Source organism: Emys orbicularis, chromosome 13 (assembly GCF_028017835.1).
Source record: "Emys orbicularis isolate rEmyOrb1 chromosome 13, rEmyOrb1.hap1, whole genome shotgun sequence".
NCBI lineage: Eukaryota > Metazoa > Chordata > Testudines > Emydidae > Emys > Emys orbicularis.
In genome coordinates, this window is record NC_088695.1 from 36,490,192 (window position 1) to 36,503,163 (window position 12,972).

General features: G+C 47.8%; 1 non-coding gene across 1 annotated transcript; it reads left to right on the forward strand.

Annotated features, from left to right (window-relative positions):
• Positions 1 to 834: 834 nt before the first annotated feature.
• On the forward strand, positions 835 to 907 carry TRNAR-UCG (transfer RNA arginine (anticodon UCG)). Its single transcript has one exon. It is a non-coding gene; the product is annotated as a tRNA-Arg (tRNA).
• The last annotated feature ends 12,065 nt before the right edge of the window (positions 908 to 12,972 follow it).

The following is a 12,972-nucleotide window of genomic DNA, read 5'->3' on the forward strand; positions in this document are numbered from 1 at the left end:
GGTTCAATGGCTCTCAGCACCCCCACTATACACCAGGTCAGGGCTGCTGGAAACATTTGTATCTGCTCCTCTCTCCACTGAGGGACCCCGGTTCCTACCCACCTCCTTGGCTCTGGGGGCAGAGTGTGGACACGGGCCAGCCGGGTCTGAGCCCTGGGACTCCTGCCAGCCTTGGGTATCCATCCAGGACTCCCAGGGATGTGCGGGGAAGGGAGGGACACAAGGTGATGCGGGATCTGGGGCCACGTGGAGGTGGGATGCACCCGTGTACGTGCCTGCTGTTCCGGGCGGAGGAGAGACAGACTGGGAAGGGAAGGAAAAATCCCTGAAGAGCAGCAGGGAGCGAGCCGCCTGGGTGGAGCGGGCCGGGGACAGCGGCTCTAGGCTAGGCTCCCGCACCTGGTCTGTGGCTCTCTCCAGAAGCGATGGTGGCTGCAGAGGATGCTCTTGGCACGTGGGGGAGCAAAGCAGGCCGTCGGACTGGAAGGGACCACAAAGGGCAGCTGACCCCTCCATCCCTCTCCCCCCCCCCCCCAGCTGTTCGCAGGTCAGGCGCCCCTTCCCCCAGAATGCCCGTGGAGGCCAGGCACACGGTGGAGAGGGTATTTTCCCCTCTTCCCACGCTGCACCAGGGCAAAAATGTCTTCCTTGGTCTCCTTGGCAAAGGTGGGCGCTGGGTGAGCATGTGGGTGGGTGACTGGTCAAGCTGCGTGTGCCGGGAGCAGCCCTATCGCTCTGTGTTAGTATCTGCAGCGATGAGTAAAACCTCTTCCGAGCAGGATCCAGGTGACAGGGATGCTCTTTCCTATTATGTGCCAGTAATGTAGTCGCGGTGACCGCGTGGCCTAATGGATAAGGCGTCTGACTTCGGATCAGAAGATTGAGGGTTCGAGTCCCTTCGTGGTCGAGTGGCTTTTTTTTCTCTCTCAGAGATATGTCCTTCCTTTGCAGAACCACTCTTTGCCCATGCAAAATTAGCTGCCCACGGAGCTTTAATACACCCAACCGATCTCAGAGGCGCCACTAGAAAGCCATGCCAAGTTCGTTGACATAAACCAAAGGCTAATCCCAGTGAAGTTTTATACAGGGTCCTAGCTTGAAATACAGAGCCCAAGAGAACAAATAACACACTATCTTCCTCTGTAACCCACAGATCAGGACTTGCTGATTTCTTCCTTTTCCCCTCTGAAGTTGTTAAAGAAGGATGGACAAGCATTAGTTAGCACGAATGATGGCAAGAAAGGAGACATCAGCTTTAGTTATAATGAAGGAAGATGGTGGGGTGGAGAGAGGACCCCCACTGAGTAGGGGAAACCTGAGAAGTTTGGGACTGTTGCCAATGAAAACTACATGACTTCTAGTTCTATGCATGTGTTCATCACTAAAGATAAAGGGCTGGCAGTGCATTTGGGTAGACCCACTCTAGCCCAAAATCTCTACCTTGGGAAAGTCCCATGTGGGGTAGCCAGCTGTCCTGTTTAATTTCTTTGTCACAGTGCCTCAGCGTGTAATGCCTTCATCCCTAAGGAGTATTAATGATCATAGAAAAATATGAAACACACTCTGTTGTGCACTTTTATGAGTCCTCAATAGAGAGCTGAACTTTCACTGTAGCCTGACTACACCAATATGATCCCACTTCAAAAAAAAAATTTGGCGATCAAATGAGGACCTGGCCAATCTCTGTCAGCCCCAGATATCCGTGAAAACAGCAAGTAAAAAATAAATGTACCTGTTGGGTCAGGGAAGGCAAAGTATGTATCAACACTGAGGTGTGTTTCAATGCTGTTTAAAAAAACAAACCACCTGTGCCCTCTGATTTTAGGGATATTTCCATTTATCAGTCCCAGATACTAATTTCCTAATGGACACACACATTTCTATGTCCCACTTAATAGAATAAAGCACTAAAGATCATGTGAGTCTTGATGCTCCTACAGCACAATTGCTGCCCTCTGAGTGACATTATCTTATGGAATAAGTGTTGGGCTTTCAGACCTGGTGCTGGATGAGGGATAGTGGGTCAAGAAAGGACTATGTAAACTGGAAACTGGCTTGTGTGTCTTGTCTGTAAAAATCCTTGGACTATGTAAATAGCGGGGTGAAGCAGAGTGTCGTGAGGGAATTGTTAACTTCAGGTCCCCTCCCCATAACCCCCAACAAGAAACTTAAAGACGTAAAAACGAAAGGCCACAAAAACAGACCTGTAAAATAAAAACTAGATGAAGCCAGTGGGGCTGACAATGAAGAATAGATGACAGAAGTAGACAGGAAAAAGTAATTTTTATCAGGAGGCCAGAAACTAGGACTGGATGGCAGGGGGATCACTCAATAACTGCCCTGTTCTGTTCATTCCCTCAGAAGCATCTGGCACTGGCCACTGACGGAAGACAGGATACTGGGCTAAATAGACCATTGGTTTGATCCAGTATGGCCATTCTCGTGTTCTTGGGATAAGCAAAAATGTATTAAGTTGTCATGATTTATGCAGGAGAATGTTTTAATTAGGGGGTTTAGAGTACATAGGTGCACAGATGAGGTAACTAGGTAAACTGAGTTGTGCAAAATTCTGGGACAAGGGATTAAAATATAGGTGATGGACAATAGGAGAGTAGAGAAGACCAGAGATTTGAAGAGTTGCCCTGTCCCCAAGAGACTTAACTGGTTCAATGATCTTTCTTGCCTGACCTGCTTTTGCACGTATTCATAGGTGACAACAGCATGGTCTTAAGCCGTACAAAATAAAGGCTAAAATAAACTGTTTAAGCCTAAATTGAAATGGATCTTGTTTTTCACCCTACAGCCCCAATCTTTAGGGTAGGGTTGGAAGGACTGGGACTACTGAGGCCCCAAAAGTCTGTGTGCAAGTTCTGAGCTGAGACTGTCATGGACTTATGTCCATAGAAGAGACCTCTCTTTGTGGGGTGTGAAAGGACTGCTCCCACGCAACACCTTTCCCAAAGCATCCCACATTTCAGTTGGTGTGACACTATAACCCATATTCTTCATAGTAATATTATGATATGAGTATGTAGGGTGACCAGATGTCTCAATTTTATAGGGACAGTCCTGATTTTTGGGTCTTTTTCTTATATAGGCTCCTATTACCCACCACCCCCTGTCCCGATTTTTCATATTTGCTGTCTGGTCACCCTATGAATATGGCATAATCATGATGTATTTCATGCAAGATAAGGTATGTGAGATATCATTGAAAAAGTTATGATTTACTGAATATGTTGATCTTATTTGTATGCTTGGATCATTTTTGTATCTGAAGTTAGGAATATTGACTGTGTATCTGTATTTCATGTAGTTATTCCTGGGCAACACCCACTAAGCAAAAAGCTCTCAGTCTAAATGACTGGCTGGCAAGGGCCCATGCAAGTTGGATGGCCCATCAGGGGAACACTTGGCTATGAATGGACCGTGGAAGACACCCATCTACATCTAATGGGCTTTCCTGTAAACATGCTAACTAAAGTATGGGTAATAGCCTCTGCTATGACTAAGCGAAGCAGCCATGGGCATGTGACTTGCCCATGTGACTCTACAGGAACATGTGACCAGGTCACCTGGTGCTGGACTCCATCTTGGGATGTCAGTGCTATTCCACAGGCTGGCGTGGGAACCAAGCTTGGAGACAAAGGGTTCCCACCCTATGCAAAAGATATTTAAGGCAGGGGAGTGACATAATCATGGTTCTTCACTGACTCCCCATCCAAAGAGACTCCTGGAAACAGGGGAGGCTCTATGTTTTTTGCCACCCCAAGCACGGCAGTCAGGCAGCCTTTGGCGGCACGCCTGCGGGCGGTCCGCTGGTCACGCGGATTCGGCGGCGTTTCTGATCTGCCGGTCCCGCACCTTCGGCATACCCACCACCAAATTGCGGACCTCCCGCAGGCATGCCGCCGAAGGCGACCTGACTACCGCCCTCACGGCGACCGGCACACCGCCCCCCCGCGGCTTGCCGCCCCAGGCACGCACTTGCTGCGTTGGTGCCTGGAGCCGCCCCTGCCTGGAAACACCTGAGAAACAAAGACTGAACTGGGGGGGGAGAAATGCTGGATCCAGGCTAGAGGGATTTTTAGCCTGTGAAAGGAACACCTGGGGTTTTTAAGCTGTAAGCAAGTGGAGACTGCTTGCATCATCATTTAGGATGAGAATTTGCTACTCGTGTCCAATCTCTTTAGTATAGTAAGCTTAGTTTGCGTATTTTGTTTGTTTGCTAGGTAATCTGCTTTGATCTGTTAGCTTTTAAGTGATTATAAGGGATAGCAATCTTTTATAGTTAATAAACTTATTTTTGCTTTGTCTAAAACCAGTGTGTGGGTGTCATAACTTGGGCCAGAAAGCTGTTGCATAGCCTTCTCCACATTGAGGGAGGTGGCAAATTGCATAAGCATACGCTGTACAGATCTCTGTGCAGTGCAAGATGGTATAATTTGGGGTTTACACTCCAGAGGGGGGTGCATGCCTTAGGAACTGGGAGGTGCCTTAGCTGTGCCATCCCAGGCAGGGGCTGGTTAAGGAACCTGTGTGTATGTAACTGCAGCTGGGTGTGTCCCTACTCGTATGTGTGCTGGAGCCTGGGAGAGGGCTTGGCAGGCTAGTCACAGCAGTACAATGTATAGGGAGCCCAGGCTGGTGGGTCAGGGGGGCTCAGTGATACCCCAGTTCCAGGTGGCACCCCAGGGGAACCTGTCACAATTGGCTCTATAGAGATCATTAAAACTGATGGTGTTGAGGAACTTCCTGTTTTGTTTTAATTATTTTCAACGTAAAGCAGAGGTGCACATCTCTTGTTTATTTCTTCTCCATTTAACTTCAGTCACAACTGGATAGAAATTTCCCTCCTAACCAAAGTCGACCTGCTGGCACAATTACAGAGGGGAGGCTGGGTACTGGATTGCAACTGGATTTTGCTTGCTGGACTTGTGTTAGCCAAACAGATTGTAGATACAATTTGTCGAGGTGCTTTGTGGGGATGTAAAGTTCCATGAGAGGGTAAGGGTCACGATGGGACACTTGCCTGGCAATAAATCATGGCCTTATGTAAGGCCCCCTGGTGGTTATATAAGATGAGGCCTTATGTAAGGCCCCCTGGTGGTTATATAAGATGAGGCCTTATGTAAGGAACAATTGAACCAATCGGTGTGGGGCTATACATGTGATAAACACATGATTCTCCTTCTTGTCCAATCGGTAGATGTGTAATTATAGCCTAATTATGTTATGTAATGTTAAGAAAGACTATACAAGAAAGCTTGTAATAAACAGAGTTGGAGTCAGCTTGAGTCAGCTTACAACCACATTGGTCGTGTGCTTTATCTGACCCGTATTGCATCCCCACAAATGGTGACCCCGACGTGATTCGGCTTGGACATCAAGGCAGCCGATTAAAGCCTAAAAAAGAAAAGGAAGGTACTGAAGATGAAAATGAGGAAACTTCCAAAAGCAATAATGCAAAGAGGAAAAAGAAGAAGAAAAAGCATGAGAGGAATAATACAGCTCGGGTGGAAATAAATGGAAATGGTAATCATAATGAAGAAGAAAAACAAACACATATAAAGAAACAAAAACGTAAACATGCAGAAGAACCTTACACCAGAACAAAAAGAATGAAATATATAAAAACATCTGCAGCCACAGAAACTGAAAAAAGTGAGGATGCAGCCATGGAAACTAAAGAAATTGGGGATGCAAATAAAGACTGTCCAAATTCTCCTATCACGTATGCAAACACAGCCGACTGAAGCGTTCGGTGAGGAAAGGCGGAGATGGCAGCCGCGGCAGGAGGTACCGGAGGATACCGGCTCCTGGTCGTCCGAGAGAGGCGTTCGTGAGCTCACAGGTGAGCGGCTGCATTCCATAAAATGGGCTCTGCTTTGTCTGCAGAGGAGGAGACGGTGCATGATTTTTTATTACGCATCGCTGAAAAAAAAAGGGAGAGAAGCTTCCCTCTGACGCGTTGTCCCGTTTGCTAAAATGGGGACAAAGACGCGGGTTTTTTCTTATACCAGCAACTTCAATAGAAAATTTTAATAAAGTGTATCTTGTGACAAATTTAATGGGTGCTAACTTGAATAACATTGTAAAGTGCCAGAAGCTAACAGATGACCATATAGTTTCATCCGATGTTTCCACCCTGCAACATGTTTCAAACAATATCCCAGGTGGCTCGGGCCCCCCGGACCCCGTAAGGCGTTGGCACAAACTTATTAGGGAAGCCCATATAGATGGAAAATTTGCGCCCGAGGCTTATCCAGTAGTAACACCGGACCTGCACTTATTGTTTGTCACAGTCTAGACACCTGATAATGCTGTACTTCCTTATTTAAAAAAAAAGGGGGGAGGTGTGGGGATGTAAAGTTCCATGAGAGGGTAAGGGTCACGATGGGACACTTGCCTGGCAATAAATCATGGCCTTATGTAAGGCCCCCTGGTGGTTATATAAGATGGGGCCTTATGTAAGGCCCCCTGGTGGTTATATAAGATCATGGCCTTATGTAAGGCCCCCTGGTGGTTATATAAGATCATGGCCTTATGTAAGGCCCCCTGGTGGTTATATAGGATCATGGCCTTATGTAAGGCCCCCTGGTGGTTATATAAGATGGGGCCTTATGTAAGGAACAATTGAACCAATCGGTGTGGGGCTATACATGTGATAAACACATGATTCTCCTTCTTGTCCAATCAGTAGATGTGTAATTATAGCCTAATTGTGTTATGTAATGTTAAGAAAGACTATAAAAGAAAGCTTGTAATAAACAGAGTTGGAGTCAGTTTGCAACCACATTGGTCGTGTGCTTTATCCGCTCCGCATGGGACCCCACAGTGCTTCCTCCCATTCTTCATGCTTCTGAGTCTCTTCTACGTAGGAGAGTTTATGGTACTGCTGGGATTTTCCTCCTCCCCACCCATGCTGACTTTAAAATGGTCACAGATGGGGGTGAAAGCATAACTCAACAGATTAAAAATAATCTCACATGGAAGGAGCTTTCATTTAAAAGCTTGCTTTGTTACTTCTCTCATTGTTTTTGTGACATTGGCGGACCAGATGTCAGCTCATGCCAAGGCCCCTAACCCTCACTGAACACTGGCATGTGCATAGCTGGAAACCAGTCTGGCTAACCTGTGTGTTAGTATTGGTAAAATAGATATTAGTGTTATAAGAATATGTTTAGTGTTTGAAGTTCTTGTAGGGTGCTGCACATGTTAATCTTACTTAACATCAGTTCCCCATGTTATAAGGTTATAGTAAGTGTCTGCGTTGTAAATCTCTGGAACTATTTAATGCTTCTTCCCTGTTTCAGTTACTGGCTTTCTTTCAGAAGGTGTTAGGTCCTACACACAAGAAGGCCCATTGAAACCAAATGATCCATTGTGAAACATCAAAAGACAGACTTTGTGCTGGTGGAGAAGCAATTAACACCTATGACCAGGAGATGTGCACAAGGCCTCCTCCCATCAGTTTGAATAAAAATCCCTGGAAAGAAGGAACTGTATCCATATGCTGCTTGGACTTCCTGGAGAGGGCAGGACTTCAAACAAAGCATAAGCAAGGGATCCCTGGCTGTTTAGCTTGTGTTCGCCCCTGGGGCGAACACAGGAATTGAAATGTGACAACTTTTGGAGAGGTATGTTCTGTGCCCCTGCTGTGGCCCCAGGAATGAAGCAGCTCTGGGCCTCTGCAGATTATTGGGGGGGACAAGGCCTGCCCCTGCTTGCCCCCTCCCCCGTGGACACCCCTGGCTAAAGGATCTATAGAGCTTGCATATTACAGCAGTTTTCTGTCACCTTTTGGAACCCAAGACTAGCTAATTTGTGTGTGCATGTTTACCTGCTTTAACCTTGTAAATAACTCATTTCTTTTTCCTAGTTAATACATCTTTAGTTAGTTTATGATAGGATTGGCTACAAGTGTTCTCTGGGGTGAGAGATCTAGGGTGCACTTTGTGACAGGTTCCCCCTGGGTTCCTGCCTGGAACTGGGGTATCACTGAGCCCCCCACCCCGACCTACCAGCCTGAGTTTCCACTCACACAGTACTGCTGCCAAGCCCCCTTCCAGACTCCAGCACACACACAAGTAGGGGCACACCCAGCTGTAGTTACATACACACAGGTTCTTTAACCTGCCCCTGCATAGGAAGGCACAGCTAAGGCACTACCCTGCTCCTAAGGCACCCTCCTCTGGAGTAGAAACCCAAAATTATACCATCTTGCACGGCACAGAGAACTGTACAGCATAAGCTCCTGAAATTCGCCCTCTCCCTCAATGCGGAGAGAGAAATGCCACAGCTTTCTGCCCCAAGCTATGACTCCCACACACCAGTTTTAGATAAAGCAAAAATAAGTTTATTAACTACAAAAGATAAATTTTAAGTGATTATAAGGAATAGCAATCAGATCAAAGCAGATTACCTAGCAAATAAACAAAACACGCAAACTAAGCTTAATATACTACATAGGTCAGATATGAATGGCAAATTCTCACCCTAAATGACGATGATGCAAGCAGTCTGAAGATTCTTAAGGCGCAAGCTGCACTGGCTTGCAGCTTAGAAACCCCAGATGTTTCATTCACAGGCTAAAAATCCCTCTAGCCTGGGTCCAGCACTTCCCCCCAATTCAGTCCTTGTTCCTCAGGTGTTTCCAAGAGTCTCTCTGGGTGGGGAATCAGTGAAGAACCACAATGATGTCACTCTCCAGCCTTAAATAGCTTTTGCATAGGGCGGGAACCCTTTGTCTCCAAGCTTGGTTCCCACGCTAGCCAGTGGGGGGAAAAAATGGTATTCTAAGCTGGAGTCCAGTACCAGGTGACCTGGTCACATGTTCCTGTAGAGTCACACGGGCAAGTCACATGCCCATGGCTGCTTCGCTTAGTCATAGCACAGGCCATTATCCATACTTTAATTAGAACATTTACAGGAAAGCCCATTAGATGTAGATGGGTGTTTTCCACAGTCCATTGTGAGCTAAATGTTCCCCTGATGGGCCATCCAACTTGAATGGGCCCTTCCCAGCCTGTCATTTAGACCAGTGGTTTTCAAACTCCGGGTCGCAACCCAGTACTGAGTCGCAGAATGTAAGGCACTGGGTTGCGGCAGCGCCGCCCAGGGGGCAAGTGGGGCAATTTGCCCCAGGCCCCCACGAGAATATAATATTCTATAGTATTGCAACTTTTTTTAGGGAAGGGGCCCCCGAAATTGCTTTTCCCCAGGCCCCCTGAATCCTCTGGGCAGCCCTGGGTCAGGGTGGCTCTGGTCAGCACCACTGACTGGGCTGTTAAAAGTCCTGTTGGTGGTGCTGCCCGGCTAAAGCAGGCTGGTCCCTACCTGTTCTGAAACCATGCTGTGCCCTGGAAGCGGCCGGCTCCTAGGCAGGAGGGCCACAGGACTCCATGCACTGCCCTTGCCCAGAGTACCGACTATGCACTCCCACTGGCCGGTTCCCGGCCAATGGGAGCTGGGGTGGGGGCAGTGCCTGCAGGCAAAAGCGTTGCAGAGCCTCTTGCACACCTCCAACTAGGAGCCGGACCTGCTGCTGGCTGCTTCCGGGCCGCCGTGCGGTCCGCGATGCCACGAGAGGCAGGAAGCCTGCCTTAGCACCCCGGCTGCGCCGCTGACTGGGAGCCGCCCAAGGTAAGCCCACACCCCAATTCCCAGTCCTGAGCCCTCCCCAAACCTGGAGCCCCTTCACCCAAAACCCCTCATCCCTCGCCCCAGCCCAGAGCCTGCACCCCCAGCCCAGAGCCCTGACTCCCTCCCGCACCCCAACGCCCTGCCTTAGCCCAGAGCTCCCTCCCACACCCTGAACCCCTCATTCCTGGCCCCACCCTGCAGCCCTCACCCCCGCACTCCATACCTCTGCCCCAGCCCTGAGCCCCTCCAATCTCCTCATCCCCAGCATCATTGCGTCACGGGCATCAACAATTTTCTTCAACTGGGTTGCCAGAAAAAAAGTTTGAAAACCACTGATTTAGACTGAGAGCCTTTTGCCTAGTGAGCATTGCCCAGGAATAACTACATGAAATACAGATACAGTCAATATTCCCAACTTCAGATACAAAAATGACACATGCATACAAATAGGTTAATCATATTCAGTAAATCATAACTTTTCCAAAGACACCTTACATGCCGTATCTTGCATAAAATACATTATGATTATGTCATAATCATATCATAATAATATCTCGGTGAAGAATACTGGGTGCAATGTCACAATGATAGGATTGGCTGCAAGTGTTCTCTTAGGTGAGAGATCTAGGGTGCACTTGACCTGGGGTGAGTGACTGGTTCTTTGGGACTGGGAGTAACCTGACTATGGTTGGGTGTGGGGTGTTGTGTGTGTAAGGGACCATCTATCACAAGGGTTCTCAAACTTCATTGCACCACAACCCACTCCTGACTACAAAAAAATATTACATGACCCCAAGAGGGGGGACTGAAACCTGAGCCTGCCCTAGCTCCGCTGCCCCGGGCAGGAGGGCCAAAGCCCGAGCCCCATGGCCCCTGGGAGGGGAGCAAAGCTGAAGTATTTTATCAACTACAATTGGTTAATACCATAGTAAAAACATCCCTGATTGGTTAATAATTAAATCACAGTGTTTTAATATCATGTGTTGCACAAAGCCACTTGCAGCTCAAGAACCACCGGCTGAGTAGCAGTGTGTTAATGTCTTCCAGCTTTACAACACCTCCATTTTATCTCTGCCCTTCTTCCCAATAGAATTGACCATGTTGACACCGTGAATGACTTATCTCCCAGACAGAAAGAAGAAGAATGGGAGGGGGGAGGGAGAAGAGGGGGTCATGGGGAGTTGGGAATGGGGGCACGCATGCAGCCCCTAACAAAGGGGAAGGGAGAATGGTGGACCTTGGTATGGGGAGAGGGGGCACACAGAACCACCTAGCATGGAGGAAAGGTGGTGCAATGTGGCATGCAAACCCCACCCGAGGCAGGAAAGAGTTAATGGGGTACTGGAGATGCAATCAACCTGCTCTGCAACACCAGGGAGGTATTAAAGAGGAGAGGCGAGCACAGCTCTGTTGCTAAGAGGCAGGCTGGGTGAGCAGGTGTAGGGTGGGTGCTCATGGTGGCTGGGCCTAGGGAGACTATTGGTGGTCAGGTATCCTGGAGGAAAGGGAAGAGTTGGTTTCTTTATGCTTGTGGTCTGGTGGGTGGGTACCCTGGAAGGGGTAGGGCTGTCAGAGGCCCAGCTGGAGCGTGGAGCAGCGGAGGACCCACGAAGTTGGAGTGGCTGCTGTGCTGCTTGATGCTGTGAGGGGGTGCTCTGGTAAGGCTGTGCTGATCCAGGTGGGAATGGGGGTTGGGGGGGCAGACAGAGCACCTGGCATGGGGGGAGAATGGGGGACATGGGAGTGGGTGGAGGGGGGAGATGGAGGATTCTGGTGAGGTGATGAGAAGGAGGTGCACAGAGAGCCCCTCTCAGGGGGACCCTAGGATGGGGGAGTAATAGGGGCACACATAGCTATGGGGAGCAGGGTCACAAACAACCCCTGGTGGTGGTAGAAGACTGAAGGACCCTGATATGGGGGAGGGGAGTACACCCACAATCCCTGCAAGGAGGGAATTGTGGGGCTTACAGGAAGTCCCTGAAATAGAAGGCGATGGGAGGGTGGCACACAGGGTTTGTGGGGGGAATGGAGGGATACATCAGGGACTCTGTGTGTGCAATGATCTCTGCCTACAGAAGCTATAAAGTGTGTGACCGCTGACCCTTCCCCCAATAATGTTAAGTTTTGTGTGTGTCTATCCGTCATGCTCAGCCTTTACATGAAAAAATGTTTGCTTTAAAAGTGAGAAGGGATGTAACCTTCAAAAATCACGTGCAGTGCCTCAAGAGAGTTACAAGTAAAGTCCTCATGGCTGGATCTCCAATCTCCCTGAATGAGGTGGCTAGTGATTTAATTCTGTTGAAAGACTCTATTACTTAATATGAAAGAAATGCCAATAAAATGGAACATATAAAATAAATAGAGGATAGCTTATCCCTGTAGGACAGATGAGATCACTCACTGACTACATCTACTACATCTTGGTCTGTAGTAAATAAAAAGTATTCTTAGTTTTTCAAATTGTTTTATTTATTGTTCCTGGAAACAATAAATAGGTTAAAAGATGCCTTAAATATATTTCAATTAAAATGTGCTCTAACTAAAATGATAATATAGAGAGGTTTAAAACACTTTTTTTTTTACAATTATGAAAGCAACACTTCACCCTAGAGATGAGACTTGAACCCCTAATCCTTAGGTTAGGAAGCTATTGCCTGTATTAGGCCACTAGAACCGGGCAAAAAGGAGTTTGCCTTATTTGTCACTTGATTAGTTGCATGAAGATTTTTGTTCCTTCAAGTCCCTTTTCTGCCTCTTGTTGACACTAAGCCCTGTTAGTCCCCTTCTACTGCAAGCAGCTTTTTATCTTCTGCTTTTTCCAAATGCATCTGCAAGAGTCTTCACTCCATTCGTTTTAGTACCAAGCAACTCGTTTCATGCCAGAGTGCCAGTGACTCAGGAGCTAGACAGCATATCTCTTTCCCACACCTAGCTCACAAGAACAATATCAGCGCTTTTCTTATTTGGACACTTTCACTACAGAAAGTGAATCACCCGGAGAGTAACAAGCTCATTTCTTTGTGAGCGTTTAACTCTGGGTGGGCATTTGGACACAAGCCCTTTTGATTATACACAGCCCGGCTGGGCATGATCACTTGTGTGCCTAGGTGCGTAGCACATCTGTGTACGCATTCTCTGTCCTGAAGCTTCCTTGTCACATTACTTCCTTGTACATGCATTTGTAGCAAGGCAATGCCTATCACCTCTTGTTTTCCCCCCTTATCTTCCTCCCCACCTTTCTATAGAGATGCCAGGCTGACACCATGCACTTGTCCCAAATGCATAGGGTTAAATTAGAGCTATAATAATAGGACCTATTTCTCATGC